Consider the following 21,802-nt stretch of genomic DNA (forward strand, 5'->3'; position numbering starts at 1 on the left):
GTATAATAAAAGGTTCTCCTGATCCCCAAACAGCATGTTACGAGCTAAAGCTTGTTGCATATTGTGCCCCAATACAGGGGAAGGGTCTGTTCTCAAGGGATTTTCATTCGGCTCCATCAAGGCTGCGTTATGAATGGACGGAGATGAATGACAAGGCCACGCAGAGGTAATTAAACAGCGTGACGCAAATGGAGGGGCTGCGCTGCCTTTGAAGTCTAATACTACAAACATCTTAGGCTGAAAAATAATAATTATCACCATTAATTATTCAAACCGAGAGCCAAATGGGTCTGGTGAACAGGTAAGCTCGGTCTTTGATGTTGATAAGGCAGGGCCGGATGTGTGGACGGTTATAATCAAGAGGGACGTGCAGGTGCTGCTTGGGATAATTCAATATTTGTCTCTTTAGATTGAATTCTGCTGGAGGGAGGTGGGATAATCTGATTGGCCGTCCCTGAGTAAGGGGACATGATGCAGATGTGTGTGAGGCACCTTTATGAAAAAGTCAACGTTGTATTGGAAACGTGATTGACTCTGATTGGATGTGTGTAATTTGTGTACATTTTCTGTATGTTAAAATACTTTATATGCAGAGCAAACCATGTGGAGGCTGATGCTTCTGAAAGTTAAAACACTGTGGTTCTGTTTGTTAAATCATTGCTCTGTTTGTTTGAGAATTCTGACCAGCCTGGCATAGCAACAAAGGTTCAACCAATGAAGTGAGTTTGGGGTGGGGCTGTTTGTCTTTCAGACCAATGAGAGAATGGAAACTTGTTTGAAAACAGTAAGTTTGCAATTTATAGTTTTCACGTTAAGTCACATCCTTAAAGAAACGCCCACCTGGAGGGTAAAACAAGGCTTTCCTCCATTGCCCGCCAGTTTTACCAGGATTGTACATAAGAACCAATGTAGTAAGACAATACTAGAGATACAAAATCAATATACTCCTTTATTAATGATGCATACTTCAGACCTGTGAGCAGATGAACCCAGAATATAAATGCAACACGCAGTTTCTCGTTAAGCGTTTTTCCATAGAAAACCATTATAAAGAAAACAACTATTATCTATCTGCTCGCATGCAGTATGCATAATCAATAAGGTGTGCACTGAATTTTATCTTTTGATGATTACACCGTTTTAGCATATTAAAGTACTTTAAGTGTTTTTCACGTTATAGGCGTTTTAGAATGCCCTGCTGGTTTAAGTGATTAAAATACTGCAGAAGGTGCTGTATGAATCACAAGTGCCCAAAACCTGCAGATATTTCTGTTTCTCTTCTTTTGAGAGGTGATCTATAGTAAATATGTGTGACTTAAAACAAACCAATGCTGCAGTTCTGTGGATGTTTTGCCCACCAGGGCTCCACGCCGGTCACATGACTGAAAACGATGAATTGGGTTTGGTAAGACTAGCACAGAAGCTACACACTTCTCCTATAGTAACTGATATAGAGTAAGAAAGCTTGCGACTGGTTAAATGACCTTATAGGTGTAAGGAAAGCCTGTGATTGGCTCAGCTACCAGATGCTGAAACAACAACACATAAAAACTTGTACAGATTTGAATAAATCTAGTCCTGCGTGATCAAAGAGACAAACCATTTCTGCAGAGTTGCTGATGTCCCCACTGCAGTTTTCATGCAGTGTAACCTTTCACTTTTCTGCAATAAAAATAATCAGCTCTCTCTCTCTCTCAAGGTTGTAATGCTTGATTCAGAGATTTCTAGATTTCTCACAAAGAGAATGAAAAATATCTTCAGCCATTTTACCAGCTCATGGTCAGTCAACCATTTTCAGTGAAAAGTTTTATACAAAAATACATTAATAATTATGCAAAATAATTTGATATTTTTCTATATATTGGTGAACTATTCTTTTTACTGTGACCAAAGAGGACAAAAACAGAAGAAACATGGAAATGATGGAAATGAGAGGAGGACGGGTAACATGGATAAAGGGAAAAGGAGCTGATGGAAAAAGCAAGAGAGAAAGTCTAGTTCCTCAGGTGGCTGGCTGTGGTTAAAGCCCTTTCTGTCTATACGGCAATTCTTGATGTGTGTGAAATCTCTGCACTGTGCCTGCAGCACCACACACTCTTAGAAAGCACTTTCATAAATAGAGCATTTTCGTCTGTCAATGCTCGCAGCGTGTGTGTGCGTGCGTGCACCATCACTGCAGTGTGTTTTGTTCTTTCTGCAGCCTCGCTTGTTCACACACACACATTGTACTGGTCACTGTCTATCGGTTCACTGCAGTGTTCATATCAGCAGTCAAATCAGTGCGCACACACACTCCTAAACACTTACCTCTACTACACAATCAACAAACCAGCACTTTTCCCAAGTCTGAGAATAAAAACATCAACAATTCTGACTTAATGAAACCAGACCTGGACTTGTTTGTAGGCCATCTCTACTAACTTTGAGCTATCTATGTGCTAATGTACTTCTAAAAGTTGGCTAAAGTCACTTTTATCAAATACGCATTTCAAATTTACATTCTCTTCAGGCAAAACAGACCAAAATAATTGATGACTCATCCTGCATTTCACACAGATTTTTGTCCAATCATATGCTCTCTAGAATGAGAATGCCCATTCCCCCAATACTATCCTTAAAGGGATACTTCAGGATTTAGCATTAAGCTTTGTATTAGTAGAAAACCTGTAGTATTTTCGAATTACCGTGCTTTCCACCCTCATATCCCCCTGAGATGAGAGATTTATGTATTTTTTGTCTGGAAAAAATCCTCCGATGACGCAAAAATCGTCATTTTGCGTCATCTGAGGATTTTTTGGCCAGAGGCTAAAGACTACAGCCAGTAGATGGGGCTGTCCCGCATGTTTTCAACCCGCCCATAGAGGGTGGGATCTCACTCACAGAATGTACACAGTATCAGCTGTCTTTCTTTGGAAGCTAAGCTAACAGGCTCTTGTTCTGTGGAGAAAGCGGAGTAGTAGGAGAAAGCTGAGTAGTAGGGGTTACCATCCTCTTTTTCCCGGACATGTCCGGCCGTCGAGATCGTCCAACATGTCCGGGATTCGGCTTTTGCTTTCTGCAGTCGCCATTCATTGTTTACATGCACACCTTTTGTTTCAATCTAACTGAATTCATTCCGATTGGTGAATCTGAATGTAGTGTTTACATGAACGCTAAACAAGTGATCGGTCGATGTGCGTTTTAACATTGCTAAGAAAATTCCCGCTCCTCCGTGAGAGATACGAGACCGATGCGTCTCAGTGATGACGCCACTGGCCTCGCGCCGTTCTCCCGCGGCCGTCAGCCTCGTCCTGCTCGCCACAGTAAACATAATGAATGGCGACTGTAGATCGCAAAAGCCGAATCGCGGACATTGTGGGCGATCTAGAAATCCCGGGCAAACTCGTCAGAGTCTCACTAGTAGCATAGCCTTGTTGTTTTCAACTGCGCTCTCTTACCGGTAGGCGTGGCTTGGGAGTGGCCTCCTAGGGCAGCGAAGCAAGTGCATTCTGGGAGTTGTTGTCTTTCATCCACATAAGCCAAAAATACATTTTCTGGCTTTTCTCAGTCTAGAAAGCTCCAAATTCAAAAATAATTTCACAATTCTTCTACATAAATGACCTATTTTAAATACACATTCATCTTTCCAGAGGTGAAGTATCCCTTTAACTGACAAGCAAATACTGTAGCAAATTCAAAGCTACGTTCTGCAACAAAACATCAAAAATCAAAGAAGCTGAAACTATTTTTAACTGCCCCTTTTACTAAATAGACATCTTACGAGAGTTTACTTAACACTTAGCCGGTGAAAAGTACAAAGCTGCTAAAGATGACATTAATTTAGTAAAACATCACACTTTATCTTTATTAAGCAGCTAAAGCTCTCAGCGCTGCACCAGATGAGATGAACACTTCAGAATCTTGTGACGGCTGGGTTAGATGATGTTTCGATAAATGGCTCAAGAGGGGAAAGCAGATGATCAGTCTGTGCGAGACCTGAGAGACCAACTGCTGCATCATGGCAGGATCGCTCTAGTGAGCAGTCTACAGAGGCAGCATTTTAAGGGCAAGAAGGCCATTTCAAAAAGCAAGCAACATACTTAAGGTACCATTAAGGTAGCACCACATGTATCAGGTGAGCATCACAGAGACAAAGTGAGAGAATTGTTAATTATAACTACTTAAATTTCACTCAATACTTAAAGTATCAATAAAACGTTATTTGTTTAGTGGTTTATTTGATTAATAAGCGTAATATTAATGTGTGCTATGGATTTTTATGTGTAGAGTATCACAGCATTAGCTTAGCGACATGCTAACATCATATCAATTGAGTAGAGTCTCCCATGTCGAGTTGCTGACCATGTAGCGCATTAAATTGGTAAGTTATAAGTTTTTGTGATACCTTGATGCCTCAAGACAGCCAGGTTTATGTAACAGAGCCGTAGGGAGAGACACTGTGTGGCTAATTTAAGATCTTAAATGGGCAGAGCACTTAAGACACAATCGATCTTCAAACTGTCACACACTGCTTGATTATAGGTTTGGTTTGAATGATGAACCAAATAAATGTAAACATACAAGTTGACTCTTAAAGTGCGGTGTAGGATTGATTTACACACAGCCCTCACACACATGAACGTTTGTTTTTCTTTACCCTACCCTACTTTAAAAGCACACACAGACCTTTCTGCATTTCCATATTTACATTAAAACATTTAGTACTCCATGCTATTTAAGCTGGGGCTGGTCCCCCCCCAATGTACAGGCTTTCAGCTTTTACCTATCCTAGTGGAGACATTTGGTCTTGCATGCACACATACTTTTGTGCATGTTGCTTTATTGAGCTCATTCCTGAATTCTAAAGTATTTTATGTGTCAAATATATGAGTCACACATAGTGCAATGAGCATTTACAACTGAAGCTCTAATATCACAAGACAACCACTTCAACATAACGATTACAGAGAGAGCGAGAGCGAGGGATGGGTCAATATCTCAATCATGGCACACTCATATTTCAAAACGACACTTTCATGAGTATGCAGCTAGAAACAATAGCCAATAGTGTAGCACTGAATGAATTTTAGTACTTTGAGGTACAGAAAGAAAAGATTGAGCAAAAAATGAGCATGTAAGAGAGAGAGACCTTTGCTCAAGGTGTTTACTTTGAGAAAAAGCTATGTAAAGATTTCTGAAACTGATAGGACAGTGTGTTTTACACATTGCCCTATTCAACAGAGAGAGAGAGAGAGAGAGAGAGAGAGAGAGAGAGAGAGAGAGAGAGAGAGACAGGAAGCAGTAGAGGTTCAGGCAGAGGGAGAAAGAGATTTGCAGAGGGAGAGAGACAGGCACAGAACAGAAAAAGAGAGACAGGCAGAGAGAGAAAGACTGGCACAGAAAGAAAGGCAGACAGACAGGCAGGGGGAGAGAGACACATTGTGTATGCAGACTAGCCCTCAGATTAGCAGAGAGAGAGGGGCAGAGAGAGAAAGAGAATTGAGAAAGGCAGAGAGATATGCAAGAAGAGGGGGAGACAGGTTAGAGAGAGACAGGTAGAGGGAGATTGAGAGGTGGAGAGAGAGACAGACAGGCACAAGAAGAGACAAATAGCGAGAGCAAGAGAGGTAAAGAGAGAGAGACAGGAAGAGTGAGAGATAGAGAGGGAGAGACAAGACAGGCAGAAAGAGAAACATGAAATGTTGTATGAAGATAGAAGGACAAGCACACAAAAAGAGATAAATAGCGAGAGCAAGAGAGGTAAAGAGAGAGAGAGACAGGAAGAGTGAGAGATAGAGAGGGAGAGACAGACAGGCAGAAAAAGAAACATGAAATGTTGTATGAAGATAGAAGGACAAGCACACAAAAAGAGATAAATAGGGAGAGCAAGAGACAGGTATAAAGAGAAACAGGAAGAGAGAGAGAGGATGAGAGAGTCACCTTATCTCAAGGTTTTTGCTTTGTAAAACTGCATAGACACTTTATACAAATCCCAACCGAGAGCACAAAGTGTATGTGCTGCAAAAACTGACAGAGTCTGAATTATCCCGTTTGTGCGCTGCTCCCTTCTGACTTAAGCCCTGCTGTGCATTAGCGAGCATGAAAACACACACACACAGGTGCATGCAAAACACAGAGGTTAAACACTGCCACACATACCGTCCCTACTGTCACACAGCAGCGCAGGACGAATCGGACACTGACCTGGCACCATGATCCATCCTTTAGAACACCTCCACACCAGAGCTTACGGTATCCATACAACCCTGTGTGTCCGTCAGCGATGTGCTGCCGTTAACCAGACTGACCGGAGGTGAGAAGTCATGGTGTTGTGCAAGCCGGCGTGGGCGCTCTTTCTGAAAACACCGAGCGGTGAAGAGAGCAGCGTTGTGTGTGTGTGTGCGCGCTCAGTATCACACTCACTCTTACATGCTTCAGCGTCTCTAACCCTCCCCTTCCCTTGTCATTTTCTCCCTGAAACCTTTCTGTACATACAAATAAAGGGAAGATAAACCTGCATTAGATTTAATAATTACCCTAAATTGTCTCCTCCATGTCATGATCCGGCTAACCTTTCCTGACTTTGCGAATAAATTATGCAATGTGTGTGTGGTCATTAAAAGTCGAGACACATGGTATGCAAATGCATAGTGCGAGGAAAGTGGTGACTAATTGCAAATTCCTGTACAACATCATTTATTCGAATTCCATGCACAATTGAGAGGGGTGGGAGTCAGGGGTCGATCCTCGGCCCTCTTGCGTTTTCTGCACATAATAGCATATTGATCAAAGTGCTGCTTGCCAATCCTTGCCATTTTCCTAATGCTCCTGCCATCACACACACACACACACACACACACACACACACACACACACTCAAGCACTCCAGTTAATGCCGCTGCTGGAGCGTTATTATTCTATTCCACATGTGAACAGCTGGAGGGTTGAGTCAGCGGAGGACAATTTGTTGCAAAATAAGACTTGCCAATTGCCAATTCAAGTTCAGAGGGGAAAGCGGCTTCGCTCTCTTATAGCGTGTCTAATATGCATCACTCTCACTCTCTGGGGCAAATAGAACTGGCAGACAGCGACAAACATGTTTGTCTGCATTGGGCAGTACATCTCATTGACAAATTTTGAATTGCAAAACCACATCCGTATGTTAAAGATTAGCCAATGTTTTGTTTACTGCATGAGGCAGCATGCTCTTTTCAGGGAAGTTCTTTCTCGATGAGACTTGATTTCAAATCGCTTTCAGTGCCTGTTCCTCTCTGTACTAAATTAGCTGGGCATTCAAGAGGAAACAAGTGTCTGAATACCCAATCACGGCAGAGTGGTCTGGTTTTCAAGTCCATTACACCTGCACCAAAGCGTAGTTTCAACAACTGAGAGCATGAAACTGTGCCCAACAAGTACATGAGCGATTTTCCTCCTACATCGGGGGTGGGCAACCTCAAGTCAAACACAAACTATAAGAATATAGCTTGTTGACCTTTGAAGTTTGCAGCAAACAACCTTAGATTGTAGCCAGCCTGCAGTGTGGAATGAGAGAGTATAGGCTTTTTTTCAACAATCAACTCTCATGATGCTATGCCTGAGAGTTTTTGTGAAAAAAAAAAAAATTCAGGACAGTGTTATTATTGTTAAAAAAAAGAAAATAAAAAAAAGACATCTAGTCAAAATATCTTTAAAATGCAAATCATAGTCTAACCGAAATCTAAGCAGCATACTGATATCGCTTTCAAATTGAATATTATATTAAAGCTAAACGACAACTGTGATGAAGGACAAACAGGACAAACTGCTCAATCCAGAAAGATTGCAAAACCCTACAATCGGTACGCCAGGGGCAATCTGCTTCATAAATACTTCAGAGACCTGCAGCTGCAACAACATGTATTGGCATATTGGTCACCATTACAAATTACTTACACGCCACAGGTTTGTTTTTCATTGATGGATAGCAACGTAAAGGTAATTGTTAAACCTCGTTGGGACCATTACGATGCCTTCGATACCATTTGCAGGATTGAAAAATCACATTAGTCAGAGACTCAAGCATCAAGACATCCCTGCTGACGCCAAACGGTGACCGTGGAAAGAGATCAAGGCTCCGTTTATCATGACGCAGACACCGACAGCAGAGCGGGATGGGAGGGGTAAACAAGTGAATTAAACGGACAGATCAGGCTTAAGCGGTAGAAGATAGGGAGTTGAAACTGAGAAAGAGAGTGGGTGTTTAACTGAATGAGTGTGGTTGATTCATTACCACCGAGACAGAGGCAGCTCACTCAACTCTGCGTGAAGCTCCTTCTGAACACATGGCAGACAAGATCAGAGTGAAAACACGAAAAATTGTCTCAAAGATGAAAATTCTGTTATCATTTAATCACCCTCATGTTGTTCCAAATCTGTATGACTTTCCTTTTCTTTGCCGAACACAAAATAAGATAAGGACGGTTTTCATCCATTCAATAGAAGTCAATGGGGTCCAAAACAACTTTGGGTACCATTGACTTTCACTGTTATAAAAAAAAAAAGAGGGTGGACAGATTATACATTTTTGGATAAACTATCCCTTTAAAAAAACCATCATGACCTTCTGAATACGCCTTTGATTACTCAAGGCTGCATTTGATGCCGCCTACATTTCACTATCTGTGGGGAAGCTGGAAGACAAATCGAGAAATAGAACAATGCTTGAGAGAAAGTTTTCCTCCAGCCTTTGGTTACTTTGTTTTCATGCAGATGGGGAATTTCATAGCGCCGTAAGGGAGAAAAGTGCAGTTCTGGCCTTTAATTAGGGTTTTAAAGAATACAGAAGCTTTGTTCTTTAAACTAGGCCGCTTGGGGGGGTGGGGTGGGGTGTTCTTTACACAAGGACAATCAAATCACCAGGAGCTGTTTTATGTTGTATACACTATTATTTTAAATGCGGGCAAACAGAACACAGCGGGAGTCGTAAATGTGTGTGCACATCAGGCACCCAAACACAACCATTAGAGATAAAAAGAGAGAACTGATTGCATACTGTCCTCATACACACTGAAGTGTCACATTTCATCCCATAAAATTGTGTGGTTGTGGAAATAAAATAAAATCTCCCAGTGGTAGTTGCTACATCATGTCATTGTGGCTTATCGAAACAAAACAAAACTAAACCAAACCAATCCAAACACTCAAAAAAGTTGTAATATATATATATTTCTGATTGTAAGTGACTACATATTTAACAAACAATTATAATAATAAAAAAATTGGAGAACAATGAACAAATCTTACCAATGCAGATAAGGCTAAGCAGAGTGTCTTTGTTGACAGCTAGAGAGAAAGACCCAAATCTTTGCAAAGGTAAGTGTGTGTTGGGAGCGAGACGAGGAAACTGGGACAGCGCCAGAGACTGCTCCTATAAACAGCGCTGGGGTTTCACTCCAAAACACTGGAATAACTGACCTTGACCCACTCGCTTGGAGGAAACTGTCCTAAATACCAAACTACACAGACAGCGCTGGCCACAGAAACAGCGGAGAAACAACAAACCAAGAGGATAAAAGATAAGAACCCCTAGTATTGCTAGTATTCTTTTATAATTGAACAAACAGTTAAACACTAGGGACAGGAAATCATACCAACAGAGAGCCGGACTCGAACCCTGGATTCCAAAAATAGCACCACAGCTCAACGTATCTGCAGTATCAGCATGGTTTCGACAAAGAATCAAGTAACTGGGACTCAGCCAGAGCTTTCAGGGTTAGTATTCACACTGCTGGCAGCGGCGTGGCTTTGGGCGGCACACTGAAGGGTGCGCATAAGTGAGTGTGTGTCTGCGATATTAATGGCTGACTGGAGCAGGCTCATAACTCTGGCATTAGGGAGAAGACAGTGGTAATTACGACCCTATCTCTGGTCCCAGATCAGTATGTCCCGCTCCAGATAAACGAGGGCCGGCTCTGAGCCAGCGCTGATGGATCGAGGAGCGTTTTCTTCTGCCCAGAGAGCAGCAGGAACGGCACTGCATCACAAAAGGCGTTCTTGACACATCTCTTTATGTGCCACTGCTTCTAAGGAGGCACTCGATCTACAAGACAAAGGTTGAGCGGTCATAATAATCTCGTTTCGCTTCCAGCAGAATCATTGGCTCGCAGTATCAGTGGACTCTTCACAGAATAGCTAAAGGGCAACCGAATCAGTTCAAAGGAATGTTATGGGTTCAATACAAAGTTAAAGCTCAAACAACAGAATCACCACAGAAAATTATTTTGAACCAAAAAAAAGAAGAAAAGATTACAGTAATGCACATTTGTAAAGCACTTACATTAATTACAATTGTATACTAAATAAATACAACTATGAAATTAATAAACCAATTAAACATTGAGAAGAGAATCAGTTTAATTCATAATTTTTGCAACTGTTTAGTTTTAGTGCCATCCTAAAACTGCGAAGCCGTTTTTATTTTATTTTTAAATCAAAGTGAAGTTGAAATTATTTTCTGTGTTAATTAAAAACACGAACCATCTTTTTTTATTCAGTTTAAATTTAAAAAAAGGTTTGTTGATGCACTTACATTAATTAATTAATTAATTAATACTAAGATTTAATTATGAATGAATACATCAATAAAACATTATTTGAGATGAAAAGTTGTCTAAATCATAATTTCTGCTACTGTTTTAGCTGGTTACAACTAAAAGTTACAAAAAGTTACAACTTTTAGTGCCATCCTGAAATCGCAATTATTGTTACTTTTTTGGTTCTTACTTAAAAATAAATTATTTTCTATGGTAATCAATCAGTCAATCAATAAATAAATATAATCACAATTACAGTAAAAAAAACTTCAAATAAATGTCATTTATTTAGTTTAAATATAAAAATATTTCTTGCTAAAGCATTTACATTATTGAAATATAATTATATAATGAATCATAAATAAATGTAAATATGAAAACGTATATTTAAAAAAAAAATTGCAATGTAAAGATTGCGTTCTAGGTCTAGTGAACCTAGTGATCTTTGTAACCGTTTTTCCTTTTTAAACTAAAGAACAAATCAAACCTAATTTCTGTGGTAATCAAAATGATCACAAGTGCGGTAGATTGAATTTAACTTGTTCAAGTTATATTAAATTAATAATATAATTATTAAAAACCTTAAATTGTATTAAAGAAACTGAATGTTTTGACCGCCTGACGGTGGATGGCTTCTGAAAATGAAACCATATCTTTTGTATTTCTAAGCAGAGATGTTTTGTATAAATGATGGATGGGATATGATTGACAGGGCCTTTGTGTGTGTGAGAGTCCCCTGTGTAAACTCGAGCACACTGAGCGCCGCCTCTCATATGGAACTCTTTAGAGGTTCCTGCCAGTCCTCTTTCTTACTTCCCCTATCTCGCTCCTGTGACACGGCGTCCTGCTAAACCAAAAATCGCATTGGGAAAAGGCCTGTCACTCATATGTCACCTTGAAGGGAAAGATTTAGCGGTGTGGTTGGCATTCTCAAGCAGGTGTTTGGAAAGTGAAACGACGAACACTTGTTATTGAAAGAGACTGGGATGGGACGGGACGGGACGCAGGCTGGATTCAAACCAGCCTCTCCCGCATGAGAACCAACGTGTCTGGAACACAAAAAGGTAGACTTTGAAAGGGAAAGAGACCACATCGCTTACTCATGAAGAACTTTTAAACACAAGCTGATGTGAGGTAAAATGGTTTATTACAATCAGCGCTTTGCAAACATGCAATGAACATATGAAAAAAAATAATTCTTTAATATTTGAAAATAAATGATTGTACTTTAAAACATTACAATGGAAAATATTATTAAATGTACTTAATTTTATTCAATAAATTGCATTCTTAAAAACAGGAATAAATAGAAATGTTGCCCAATTCCATAGAGTTATAACTTCTTTAAATTGAAGAAATTCCTAAATCTATACCAGTATTTCTGCTGATTTCCACAAATGATACAAAAATGAATAAATACTTTTTTTTTTTTTACTTCAAAACAAAGTTAAACTGAGAAAAGAGAAAACAAAGGAAGTTTGTCCAATTCCATTGAGGTAATTTGATGGAAACATTGGATAAGTAAATAAAAAATACTGATTATTTTTGCTGTTTTATATAAAGGATAATTCCAGATAAAAGTCCCTGTTGAAATGACCAGCACTGGTGTTTTGATGTCCCTTCTGAGCTTCTTAACTAGCTTAAGTGACCAGCTGATCCAAGCTGATCTTTTCAGCAGGGTATGAACAAGTGTACGGATGAAGATCAATCAATCAAGAGAAACCGCAAAGCTCTGAACATGAAGAGACCAACCTGAGCCAAACGAGAAGACAGCAAGACACAACCGAAAACCAAAGAAGCCACACCAAGAACCGCTCATCACGCACTATAAACGTGATGCAACCAACCTTGATCACCAAGCAAGAAAGCATACAACCACCTTGCGACCACACTCTCGGCCCATTAAAGACATATCAACTCTCACCAGCTCCCAAAGAACAGAAGCAACGAGGAAACGACAGAAAAGAGGAGTCCTTGACCCTTTTTTTTAATCCCTCAGCTCTCGTGATGAGAATACAGATTACTATTGGAGAATCCCTGGCCATACAACAGTCAGCTTCTCTAGCCTGCAAAACAAAAACACACATATTATTTTCACTATATGTCTAATGCGTTCTGTCAGGGCTTATGGCTAGCTGCATGTATGGTGTATTTTCGACACATTAGTAGTGGACCGATATGGGTTCTTCATTGGCCAATGTGAGTATCTAGTGAGCCAGGTGGCAGAGTGCAGAAATAATGCAAATATATACATGTGTGTACACATTTGTTCTATGACTTTCCATAGACATAATGATTTTTTTTACTGTACAAACTGTATATGCTATCCTCTAACCCAGGGTTCCTCAATCTCGGTCCTGGAGACTGTCCTGCAGAGTTTAGCTCCAACACTGATCAAACACACCTGAGCAAGCTAATCAATGTCTTCAGGATCACTAGAAACTCACAACTAGGTGTGTTTGATCAGTGTCGGAGCTAAACTGTGCAGGACAGCGGCCCTCCAGGACCGAGTTTGAGGAACCCTGCTCTAACCCTACCTCTAAACATAACCCTCAGAAAACGTTTTATATTTTTACGTTAAAAAAACAAACAACAATAAAAAATTGCCTAAACTATAGCACTTAAGGTCGACCATAAAGCGCCAATAAAATAATTTATGATATACTTAAATATAAATATTTATCGTAATTATTTTTTTGCAATATTTCTTTCAAATGTGTTTCTATAATACATTATGTATTTAACACAAATATTTGATTTATATTATATAGATTTATTTAATAAATAATCGGATTTATAATATTTAATATGGAATGTAATAAAAATAATGTAATTTATGTAAATTAAACATTTAACTTATAATGTAATATAAGGGTATTTAAATAAAATAAAATGTTATAATTCATCATATATTTAATTACAATTATTTTTTATTATTTTAATTTAATATACAATAAAATAAAATACAAAATGAAAATTAATAAAAGAATTGTATTTAATATTTAATAGAAAAAGTGATAAAACAATGCAATATAACTTTTTATATTTCATAAAAAATAATAAATTGTAATATAAGATGCAATTTAATATATATTTTTTAAACCCTAATTTTATAAAAATCTAATATAATTTAATATTTAATTTACAAAGTAATAACATTTTATTTAAAATGTAATACAACAATGCTCCTAATACATTATATATTCAATTATTTTGTTTAATATACAATTTAAGAAATTTTAATATAAATTAAATTTCATAAAACAATTATTTGTTGTAAAATATTTAATATAAAACGTAAATGAAATAACGTAATCCAGCATTTAATTTTAAACTTATCAGATCATTCAAGTCAGAAATGTCATAAAAAAAAAGGTAACAAAATCCTCCGCAGCATTCTCTGCAGTACTTTCATGGACACCTTATTGAAAACAGTGGCTGTGAATATACTCTCAATGTTTCTATATTCAGGACAACTGCATAGATGTTATAGATAATTATAATAGATATTAACTGATCCCACGGATCTCTCACCTGCATTTGGTATCAGTTGCGAGCCAATTATGATATTGTGATGCATTGCGATTATATCATGAAACAGCTGCCGATTCCCCCACCTAGAGACTACTAGATACTCTAATGCTGTCCTGCTCATCAAACTGCTTTAGAGACATAAAATACCACCTTTGCAGAAAGCGACTGCTGAGGTAAGGCATTCTGCCTTTAATATATGTACATACGCTGTCAAAAGCATTCAGCGACTGTCTGATGAATAATGATGTTCGGTGCATTTTAACCGAACCCTCCACCACTAAACACCCACTGAAGAAGGGCCACTCACAGTCTGGAACCAAGAAAACCAGGGAAGGCGAGAAGAATGAGACGACGAAGAGAGGGAGAAAGAGAGATTAAAAAACAGCCATTGATATTTAAGTAGAAGAAGACAAAACTGAACACTTCACCCGTAAATGTTAGGTTTCCTTGATTACTCAGCGCTCGTTCTTGTTTAATTCCATATATGAAGAGATAACACTGACAGCAACACTGCAGAGAATACTTCTCATTAGCTCTGCTTCATTATGGCTCTTAATTAAGGCCGGTCTGAAGAAGATTGAGGCGGCTCACCAATTTACCAGAGCGATGAGTCACATTCCTTCACAAAAAAACCCCACAAAAAAACCCAGGAATACTAAGTGAAGCATTTGACTCTAATAAAAGTCTTTCATTCACCGCTCAGACACAAGAAGAAACGACCTGAAAATATATTAGTAGTATGAAAAGCAGAATATTAATGAAATGCATCTAAAAAGTGTTTTTAACGGTGCTGGTAAAAGAGAAATCGGCATTTTAAAATAATAACAACAACAATAATAAAAGTATTACTATTACAAATAAATAAAAATAAATGATAAATTATTCCAAAATATACTGTGTGTGTATATGTGTATATATACACTCACCTAAAGGATTATTAGGAACACCGGTTCAATTTCTCATTAATGCAATTATCTAATCAACCAATCACATGGCAGTTGCTTCAATGCATTTAGGGGTGTGGTCCTGGTCAAGACAATCTCCTGAACTCCAAACTGAATGTCAGATTGGGAAAGAAAGGTGATTTAAGCAATTTTGAGCGTGGCATGGTTGTTGGTGCCAGACGGGCCGGTCTGAGTATTTCACAATCTGCTCAGTTACTGGGATTTTCACGCACAACCATTTCTAGGGTTTACAAAGAATGGTGTGAAAAGGGAAAAACATCCAGTATGCGGCAGTCCTGTGGGCGAAAATGCCTCGTTGATGCTAGAGGTCAGAGGAGAATGGGCCGACTGATTCAAGCTGATAGAAGAGCAACTTTGACTGAAATAACCACTCGTTACAACCGAGGTATGCAGCAAAGCATTTGTGAAGCCACAACATGCACAACCTTGAGGCGGATGGGCTACAACAGCAGAAGACCCCACCGGGTACCACTCATCTCCACTACAAATAGGAAAAAGAGGCTACAATTTGCACGAGCTCACCAAAATTGGACAGTTGAAGACTGGAAAAAAGTTGCCTGGTCTGATGAGTCTCGATTTCTGTTGAGACATTCAGATGGCAGAGTCAGAATTTGGCGTAAACAGAATGAGAACATGGATCCATCATGCCTTGTTACCACTGTGCAGGCTGGTGGTGGTGGTGTAATGGTGTGGGGGATGTTTTCTTGGCACACTTTAGGCCCCTTAGTGCCAATTGGGCATCGTTTAAATGCCACGGCCTACCTGAGCATTGTTTCTGACCATGTCCATCCCTTTATGACCACCATGTACCCATCCTCTGATGGCTACTTCCAGCAGGATAATGCACCATGTCACAAAGCTAGAATCATTTCAAATTGGTTTCTTGAACATGACAATGAGTTCACTGTACTAAAATGGCCCCCACAGTCACCAGATCTCAACCCAATAGAGCATCTTTGGGATGTGGTGGAACGGGAGCTTCGTGCCCTGGATGTGCATCCCACAAATCTCCATCAACTGCAAGATGCTATCCTATCAATATGGGCCAACATTTCTAAAGAATGCTTTCAGCACCTTGTTGAATCAAACAAGCTTTATAAAAAAGATCATTCTAGAAGAAAATTTCAGATGGCACTTAGAGGCTTTTGCATCTGAACTCTTCATATACACATCTATATCTATATATATATCTTTATCTATATCTATATATACACACATATATATACACACATACACATATATAGCTTAGCTGTGATGCTGAATGAAAATATTATTATAAATTAAATTATAAACTTATTTTTAAAATGCTAATTGATACAATATAAATAACTTGAAATGTACATTTTAATACTAATAGTAATATGAATGAAAATCTAAAAAGTGTATTTAATTGTATTCAAAGAAAAACAAAATCCGCATTTGAAAATTCTTAAATGCTGAATAAAACTAACATAATTATAATTAATAAATATATTAATTCAACAAATTAATAGGTTGGTGCAGATTATATCGAATTACTGGCCTGGCTAAAACAAATCTATCAGTGGTCAACATAAAGCAGTAAAGCAGATCTAAGAGTTGATTTATTTGTGCGGTTTGAGCTTCTAACATCTGTGTACTGACAAAGCATTTTTGCCGCAGTGAAATTTTTCAGTTCAGCTTTGAGAAAAGAAAAAACTCGTTGGGAGCACGATTCCAACTTTTCTCATGGAGGATTTATAGATTTGGCAAAGCGCTATGCAGACTTCAGAGAGGTTGACTGATTTCTACTGGACGTGAAAACTGGAGCAGCCAATGAAATATTCAGGGCCAGTTTGAGCAATTCCATGAAATCTGATGAGGCGATCTTGAAACCCTTCTTTCACAGACACATTCCATTATAGACAGCTAATCATCAAAAGAACAGAAAATAGAATCAAAATATAGCACTGCTATTACATATTTTTGACACGTGCCAGGGAAATATCATGGTTTAAGAGGGAAAAAAAACTCAAGAAGTGATGTCATCATGGTCAAATTTCTGCCAAAGTAAGGTAAGAGTACAGGAGAGGTCCCTGTGAAGAGGAAATGATTCAGCTATAGAGGTGCAGAGGGAGGACGCCAGCTCTGACAGTGATGCTTGTATAGTTAGCTGCTTTTTGGCAGCAGTTCATTTGAATCCAGTGCTCTAAACCACTGACGTGCCGTCCCTGGACACGCTCGACACAGGCCTCACACATACAGACGAGTGCGCGTGCGTGATAACATCCTCGCAGGAGGAACGGACAGCCTGCCAAACTCCTGGAATCACTGGAGTTATTAATCATGCAGCAGTAATTACAGTAGGCAGGGAGAGGAAGTGACTGCAGTGGCCACTCATACATGCACACAAGCACACCACAGGAGAAAAACCGGACTGATCAGAGACTGAGAAGAACATGAGGAAAGTTGGCGATAAAATCAACAGGGTGAGGGCTTTTGGTCTTGCTCGCCCTCATTATCTTCTCATAAAGAGCGGGCTTAAACTGTTGTAATACCTGATGTTTTGTATGCAGGTGACAGACTTTTTTCATTTTGGCAGTTTTTTGACAGAAATATACTTTAAATTATATACACTAAACTAGATGGAAAGAGACAGACAGATGATAGATAATAGAAGACAGACAGACAGAGTTACAGACAGACAGATTGATAGATAGAATTATATATATATATACACATATATAAATAAAATTGTGCATTAAATATGCACAAATACTAATTTAATAATTGAATTTTTTTTGTTAACATAAGGTGTCATGGCAGAGAGGATTTCTGAGAGGGTTTTTTAAATGAATGATAGTAAAGACAAGACAAAAATAACGCAACAAGATTTGTCTTCATTATTGTTGATGAAACATATAACCCGGATGAACAATATCAAAGATGAGAAGTGAAAAAAAGATTCACGATAAACTATTTCAATAATACTATCTTTTAACAAAAGCAAAAACAAAAACAACTGCTAAACAACAAGGGTTAGAGAGGAAAAAAGGATTCACTGGCATTAAATGGAGAGTCTGCTGTATTTTCCTTTGAGCACTGATGGTATATCTTTCACCCAGTCACTTTTAAAGGAGATATTATCTCCCAAGATACCTCATGAGATACCGTCTGCCAAGTTAGAAAGACGCCCTGCAGACACCTCCTGTTTTTCAGCCCAGTAAACGATGTGGACGTGGTCTCAGCGTGCCAGATTTTGACAATCAGCACACAGTCTGGTCCACACTGGAGCTCATTCTGGATAGGAAGTATCTTTTTGTGATATAAAATACCATCTAAAATAACGAACATCAACTTTTTCCAATGACCTACAACTACTAAATGCCTCGAAAAGTGCAATATGTATTAGATGGCCCATGGATGTGATTTCACCAAGTGTGATGCATCAAGTCCAGATGATGGATGTAGACAAGAGGATCCCAGACCACAAAACAAAACCATTTCTTCAGGGCAACTGTTAAAACTGATGTTACCGAAGATGGATCTGAACAGAAAATGGGCCTTTTGGCTTCATTGTGGTGTTTCCATTGACCATCTTGCGAGTCTCTTATAATTCATCAGGCTGACTGATGCTCTGAACTGAGATAAATAGCTGCTTCAAGGTCCCTGTTTCAATCTCAAACAATGGACAGCTTTCTCCCCTGCCTTCGCCACAGATTCGAACAGATGGCGGCATTCATTCATTCTTGAACGTGTATAAATCTGATGCAGACGTGGCGCTACGTCCAGAATACAATATGCCAGAATATCGTAATTGCATACAGAGATTCTTAGGAGAGCAAATATGAGTTAAGCAATAACTGTTTGGTAATAGTGTGCAATTTAAAATACAAAATGAATGCGCATCAGCAAATCCTGACATAAAAGGTCGTCTTATCGCACGTCCTACATTGCAAGGCAAACGCCCTGTAATCCTATTGCGACAAGTTTTAGGCAAAGTTTTTAGATTGTGTTTATTCAACATTCAATAAATCCGACACGATATTACGCTTATCTTAATCCGGGAGCAGACGTTTTCTAATGTCGAGGGATTACGCGAAACTGCTGACTAGGTTGTCCTCAACGCGCTGGAGTGGAAAAAGAAAAACCCCTCTAACTTAAGCAGTTCAGCATGTTGAGGGCTTCAGCAAAGCTCAAGTATTGACTTCCATCAAAAATTCTTTGATTGGATTTACAGAAGCAAGTGCTTTAGATGAGGTAACCTAAAGTAATTTATCACTGACAGATGGGAAGGTAGACAAACATATGCGCACATCAAAACCACCACACCAGAAGACAAGCTTCACAGGCAGAATGGTTCATGCCACAGATAGAAAGAAGTTACTGAGCTGATCCAAAGTGACTAGAGCCATGAGAGGTGTTTATCATCTACAATATTGTCTGAATCGGGGAATAATAATGAGCAAGTAGCAGCTTAAGAAGTAGTACTTTGTCAAAATTTTGCCGTGTTAGCTAAATGATAGCGTTACGTACAAGAAGTTGAGACAACAACAACAAAAACATAAGCGTCTACTTCAAGAGCTCATATTTTAAAGACTTTTATCAATTAAAAATCACATTGTAAGAACAACTGAATTAAAGATACAGTATTCTGCATAAAATGCAGAAGCTAAACGCTAACAGAAGCTATCAGAAGCTAAATGCTAGTAGTCACAGTGGTTGCCTGCAGCTTTTATGCATGTTCCATCACTTTGTCGTCCGAACTGTGGAGATCGTGGGAAATGATGAGCTGAAATTAGCAAATAGCTGCTTAAGGAGGAGTACTTTACATCAACCTTTTTGGCTAAATGGTTGCTAGTTATAGCCTACACAAAAGTTGGACAGAACAACAAAAACAAAGTGTCTAATTCAAGATCCAATATTTTAGAGCCTCAGGATGTTGACTTTTACTTTAAAATCACTATAAGAACAATTTAACTGAAGAACAGAGAAGCTAAATGCTAAAAGGAGCTAAATGCTACACAGTCACATTGTATGCCTGCAGCTTTGTATGCATTAGCCATCACATTGTTGTCTGAATCGTGGAGAATGTGGGAAATGATGAGCTGAAACTAGCAAGTAACAGCTTGAGAAGTAGATTTTGCCAAACTTTTCATTTAGCCTCGCTGACGCTGCACACAATAACAAAAACAAGTGTCTAATTCAAGAGGTTAAGTTCCAAGTTCATATTTCATATCCTCAAGATGTTGACTTAAATTTAAAAATCACATTACGAACAATTTCCATGCACTAAAGATACAATGTTGCACAAATGGAGAAGCTAAATGCTACACTGCTACAAAAAAATGTTTTAATTTTAATTTCCTAATACACAAATCACACTTGTTTTTCATGCTGATTTTTAACATTGACACTTTCACAACACAATGTGAAACTCAAATGAAACGCATCCAAACAGCGAAGAACGATTCAGTATTTATAGCAAGATGCAAAAATACTTGGCAAACTACATCCTGTATGGATTTAACTAGCAATTCTATTTTCATATGGAATGAATCCTCTACACGTGAAGGTCGGCAACCCTAACCTAAGTTAACGTGTCTAAGTCATGGACAATACTGAAGGTCATCTACAGTATTTCCCCTTGTAAGGTTCAAACCCACCTCGTTTCAGTTTCCAATCTTCCAACCACTACACCACTTTCAACTGGACCTATCCTACTCGGCATCTCCTAAACACAGCACACCTCAACACAGACTCAATTTCACACTACAAGATTTTACAAGAATGGCTCGCCGGATGGGATCCGGGAACAGAGCCAGTCAAAGGACCGGTGGCGGACAATGATGAAAAAGAGATTTGGAGACGCCGCACTGCCCGAACGGCATATTGAGGACCATCAAACTGGAAAGAGATTAGAGCTGCGGTGTGACGCTGAGAAAGTCTGCCAGCTCAGTCTCAGGGAATGAGATCTGCTACTGCAATGCTGTGATGACAACGCCTCATGGTGGCTACAGTTCTTTTTTAAAGATAATGTTTCTGCATGTCACTTCCTAAGACACTGGCAATGTTCGGAATAGAATAATAGTGTAGTGCTTACTGCATATTGAGCAATATGCACAATGATGAATGGTTCACACAGAATATAGTAGCCACATGACCTGACCATGCTGTATATTTAATTCAGCAGGTCCAGCCCAGTTATCATAATGGAAATAAATTTCTCCTTGTCGTCTATAATACATTGCATTGTGGGATAGATTATTCAGTGAAGTGCTCTGTTGTATAATGCACAATACATCTTTTTTTTTGTAATTATTTGTATGACTGTATAACGTGTAGGGCTGTCAATTGATTTTTTTTTTAAATATAGAAATAAAATTACAAATAATAAATGCACCATTGGTGCTTGGGCCCTAATTACATATGTTTATTAAATAAAATTAATTGATATTTAAATCACAAATGATGACATTTGTGAATGATGACAATTCAAGCAAATATGTGTTTATTATTAATGATTGTATTCAATCCAATATGTATTTATTAAACTATTTATTTTAAATAAACTATTACTATTAATAATGAAAATAATTTAAGAAAATATTTATTTTTATTCAATTCAATATCCATTTAATTAACCATTATTATTCTTATTTTTATATATTTAATAATAAAAATACTATTACAACTAATAATAAAATAATAATTTTGATACAAGTATACTAAAATAAACATTCAATATTGTTTGACTGTATTCCATGAACACACATATCTGAACCTATTTTCTTT

General features: G+C 38.4%; 1 protein-coding gene across 9 annotated transcripts in view; it reads right to left on the minus strand.

Annotated features, from left to right (window-relative positions):
• Nucleotides 1-21,802, minus strand: part of patj (PATJ crumbs cell polarity complex component) — a 119,342-nt gene that overhangs the window by 43,782 nt on the left and 53,758 nt on the right. The gene's annotated exons all lie outside the window — the stretch shown is intronic.

The sequence above is a fragment of the Leuciscus leuciscus genome, assembly GCF_965113295.1.
Source record: "Leuciscus leuciscus genome assembly, chromosome: 15".
NCBI lineage: Eukaryota > Metazoa > Chordata > Actinopteri > Cypriniformes > Leuciscidae > Leuciscus > Leuciscus leuciscus.